We start from the raw sequence: 5,191 nt of genomic DNA, 5'->3' as shown, positions 1-5,191 counted from the left end.
CACGTCCTCCTCCCGGAGGGGAGAGCCGTCCCCCAGAGCGTGGGCACTGAGAAACACGGGGCCCCCTGGATGTTCGGGGTCTTCTTCCCCCCTCTGGCTCACACGTCTCACCTCCAGAGGACGCACGACTTCCAGCTCCAGATCCTATTTGGCTGACACCCTCAAGGCCAGGGACCAGGGGAGGCAGTCAGGTTTCCTGCTGAGTGAAAGATGCCCCAGCTCAGATGCTGAAGGGACACGGCTGTCCCTGTGACGTGAGGATAAGTGGCTCCTGGTAAAAACACACACAGAGCATCTGCCAAGGTTGACAGCCTGCGGCCAGGGGCTTGCTGGCTTGGCGGGCAAGCACGGAACTCCCCTGGAACAGCAAGTTTGCACGTGGTCCCCATCTTGTTAAGCATATAAAGTACACCTTTGTTTTCCAAGGGGCATGTATTGCATGCAGGCCAAATCAGGATCATAGGAACTAAAAGCTCTTCATTTTCCAAGTGGTTGAGAGCGGCGCTAATCTGTGCCGGCCCCCAGGGGATGCGCTGTTGCTTTTGGCTTCGATCTTCTGCTGAGTACGAGTCTAGTTCCTTCCCTCCAGTGACCGGTCCCGCAGAGAGGGAGCTGGGGGCACTGCCAGCGGCTGTGCAGGTTGGTGCACGTGTGCGCCTGGGAGCCCGGGAGTCACAGGCCAGCAGGTCCACCGTGAGGCGGACTTCGGGCTGAGGCCACTTGTCACCGAGCCCCCTTCCCAGCCTCCTCCTGGGTGTGTGCACGGCACCGAGTGGGTCCAGCTGTGTGTGTTACTGGGACCCCTCGTGGTCAGTGGGCTGCCCCAGCCTCGCCGTGGTCAGACCCTGGGATGGAGACCCCTCTCCCCAGGGTCAAGGCGGCCACGTGGCCTCTGCAGACGCTGCTCCCGGCATCTCCCATGAAACGAGGGCCCTCTTTGCCAGCCACCCAGGCACGTGCTTTTTCAGAAATGTCATTCTCCCTCACCAATGGGTTCCCCATCTTGCGGCGAGGGAAGGTCTTCTGGGCTGCTTTAGGTGGGGAGGGACGGTGATGTGTGTGGCACTGGTTACACATGACTCCACACCCCAAAAATCACAGTCTGGGCTTCTCTCTGGGGGCTGCTCCTCTAGCCCCGCCGGGCACAGGTCTGACTCAGCCGCTCGGAGCTGCTGGGGTGCTGCCGGAAACCGCCCGACGTACACGTGGCCCCCCTCCATCTGGCCTGAATACTGTGAGCCCTAGTATTGGGGAGGGTAATTCTTCCCACTTTCTGTCTCTTTTTCAGCGTTAACTATTCTAGGCCTTGTGCCTTTCCGTATAACACTTAGGAGAAGCTTGTCTATATATACAAAAAAAAAAGCTGGACGTTTGGGAACAATTGTATGAAACCCATAGACCAACTTGGGGAAAACTGACATCTTGACTGAGTCACGCAGCTCATGCACTTACATATACCAATTACCAGCCATCATTGCCGGTATTCTGACTTTCTTCTTTAAAACTTAAATAACAAATCATACCAACTGTTTTGATGTCAATTCTGATACATTTCTTTCCTCATTAGTTAATATATGAGCTGGTCGTTTTCCATTTTCATCCTCTTTTATTTTTAGCAGTTTCAAATAGTTTTTGAAGTAAGAAACTTTAAATTATAAATCAGCAGTATATCTAATAAACGCTTTTCTCATCACTTACCTATATATGTTTATATTTAACTTCCAATGTTCTTCTGTACTTATAGCTTACAGGATTCAATTTTTATATCCCATTACCCATTTAAAAATTTTACTTACAACTTTGATTTTGGGGTGTACACTTTATTTAACGTTTGTACAATTATTTGTGCGGTGTGAGTACCTCGAGGGGTAATTACGTCTTGGGAGTCACCCACTGTGTAACTGGCACATTTTAATAAATGCCTCTGTGCCTGTTTTAGCAAGTGTACTGATTACCTGCAGCACCATTCCTGGTAAACCTTTCTGCCCAGAGAGGAAGTGCTGTGACTGTTCGCGTTCGGAATCCCCATTTAACAGCTTTCTTCCGCGTTTACTAGAGGAAACTCCGGTGCTACAGGAAGTACATTTCTGATGACTCCTGTGGGTAGTCTCAGTCTGGCTAATTCTCCATGCTGGAATTTAATCCCCACCAACTCAAACCTGCCTTCCTTCATCTTACTGAGGGCCTCACACCTTTCCACACCTGCCTATTCAATTCCATGGCAACATTGTGGGAAAGGCGTCATTATCACCGCTTCTTGTGAGGGAAACTTGGGATTCTTGAAGGTATCTTGCCCAAGATACCACATGGAACCATAACTCAAATACAGCTTTCTTTTTTTAATAGATATATATTCCAAGGAAAATGTGGCAAATGCCTGGTTATTGCATGTCTGGCTTCATAGACTAACATACTGCTCATCGTCTCCAAGCATAATTAGAAGTGCAGCGTGATAATAGCATGTACCAAATCACTTTTGGATTTGGATTAGCTGATTAAAAAGGAAAAGGAAAACCTACATCCTTGTGCTCCATTCCCACGTACATAAGCAAGTGAAACAAGCTGGTTCGTTTCGTATCGCTCTGTAACTAGCAGCTGAAAGTAACAGAATCCTAGGAGGTGAGGACCTCACACCTGCGTCTTGCTGAGCGTGTGTGTTTGTCTGGTGAGGGGAGATGCATCCGGGTTATCCGTTGGGCAGAAGATCGAGTGATCTTTCCCTATTTTAACAATGTTGCTCGATGTGATCGTCATATCTCAAAAGCCTTTGCAAAACTCACCAATACCTGTACGTATGATTTTAGAAGCCACATTAAACACGTGACATATGATTTAACAGCACACATATGCATGAATGTCGCTCTTACAAAGTTTCTTCTCTGCATGCAGAAAAAAGAGTTTTTTTAAGCATATTGCTAGTTGGGTAGTATCTTTAAGATATTTTAAATAACGTTCGCCTTTATAACCAGTTTCCTCTTATTGTGCAAGTAACCACAGACAGGAGGCGAAGAACTTGTAGGTTTTTGACCTAGGAACTGCTGAGTGGTGGTAACACTTGCGGGTTTGGAGAAAAGCACTTTGGGTGGGAGAGGAAGTGCCCTGAGTTCAGGACCTTCGTGAGACAGTGATGGAGCTGCCTCCGAGGCCGTGGGACAGATGCTTCTGAGCCGACTTTTGGCATTTGCTGCCGTTGGCAAACCTGTGTATTGTTTCATGGTTGTCGGCTTCTCTCCATCGTCCATCCTGAGTGCTGGCTGCTGGAAAGGCTGTGGGCGTCCTTAGTCATTTCAGGGGAACGGCCTTTGGCCTCGCTGACCCTCACTAGGATCTCTCTACTTTTTCTTTAGTTTTTGCTCTTGTCTTTTTCCTCTCCTCCTGTGTTTAGTACCATTCATTTGTACGTTTCTAGCTTGTTCAGTTGAATATTTCACTTATTTTCAGACTATTTTCTCTCTTAATGTTCACATTTAAGCCTATAAATTTCTCTCAAAGTACCAGTTTAGTTTCAGTTCTGGCACGAAGTACTTCTGTCTTCATTTAGTGTTAACTATTTTAAAATTTCTGTAACAGTTTCCTTTGTAGTCAATGAATTACTTAGGAATGCTTTGCTTTGTTTTGTTTTGTTTACGTTTCTGACCTAGTCCCTGGGATAGTGACCTGATTCCTGATTAATTTTCATAAAATTTCCATGTGTTTCTGAAAAAAATGCATATATTAGATGTCTGTTGTTACAGGATTCTACTTAATATCCATTATGTCATATCTTTTGGATCAAACTTGATGCTGTTTTTCAGGTCTTCTGAAACCTTATAATTGATTATATTTGCCCTTTGACCTGTGGGTTTGTAATGAGGATGAATTAAAAGCTGCCTCTGCATTTATGCTTCTTCAGTGTTTCCTGTGTCCCTTCCAGCTTCTGCATTAGGTGTCCTGACTCTGTGTAGTTTGTGATCACTGGTCTTCCCAGGGATTTCGCTTTGTAGTATTATTTTTCATTCATTTTATTTCCCACTTATGTTTTTGGAGTTAAATTAATTTTCTTTTATCTTATATTAACAGCACTAAACCAACTTTATATTGGTTAATATTTATGTGGCATAATTTTCTCATCTTTTTACTTTCAGTCTCTCTAGTTGAATTTCTTAATTTTATAGTTGCTGCCTTTTAACTGGAGAATTTACCCATTCATGATATTTTGGACTACTGATACATAACGTTTAGACTTACTTTTACGAATGAGTTTTGCTGTGTTTCATCCTGTGCTTTGACTCTTTTGTTTCCCTTTCTGCCTCTGAGAGGTTGATTTTTTAAATATTGTTCCCAGTGTCGGTTGGAAGCTCAAGATTGTAGTTTGTGTTGTTTTAACTGTTACCCTTTAAAAGTATTTATTTGTCTGTTTATTTATGTTTTGGCTGTATCGCGTCTTAGTTGCAGCACGCGGGCTCTTCGTTGTGGTGTGTGGGCTTCTCCCTAGTTGTGGTGCACAGGCTCCAGAGTGCGTGGTCTCTGTAGTTGTGACACGTGGGCTTAGTTGCCCCGAGGCATGTGGGATATTAGTTCCCTGACCAGGGATCGAACTGGCGTCCCCTGCATTGCAAGACAGATTCTTAACCACTGGACCTCCAGGGAAATCCCCGTTTTTAACTATTACCCTTAATACTGTAATGTATATACTTAACTATACATTTTAATGAAAGAATTTAAGGTTACTCTGTATCTCTGTTTCCACCTGGACAAGAAAAAAGATCTCAGAGGCTGATGTGGCGTAATGAGCGGTATTACTGTCTAGAGTTTTGATCAATTTCTGTGTCTGTTATTTTTTGTCTTTTTTCTTCCTCTAGGTTACCTTCTCTTGCTGAAAGACATCTTTTCATAATATCTTTTTATTTTTTTCCTTGAGGTATTGAAAGTAAGTGATAATATCTCTTGGTCTTTGTATACCTGAAAATGTCCTCATTTTGTTGTCACTCCTAAATGATAGTTTAGCTTGGTATACATTTCTAGATTGACATAGTATTAACATATTAATAATAATAATATTATTAACACTTTGAAAATATTATTTTATTGCTTCCTGATAATCTAATGCTGCTGGTAAGGAATTTGCCATCTGTCACCTCTTCAAATATTGTTTCTCCAAAACTGCCTTTATTATTGTGTTCTGCATTCTTTTATATATATATATATATAT

This window comes from Neophocaena asiaeorientalis, unplaced genomic scaffold (assembly GCF_003031525.2).
Source record: "Neophocaena asiaeorientalis asiaeorientalis breed wild unplaced genomic scaffold, Neophocaena_asiaeorientalis_V1.1 scaffold649, whole genome shotgun sequence".
NCBI classification, from domain to species: domain Eukaryota; kingdom Metazoa; phylum Chordata; class Mammalia; order Artiodactyla; family Phocoenidae; genus Neophocaena; species Neophocaena asiaeorientalis.
Note: the sequence above shows the minus strand (reverse complement) of the source record.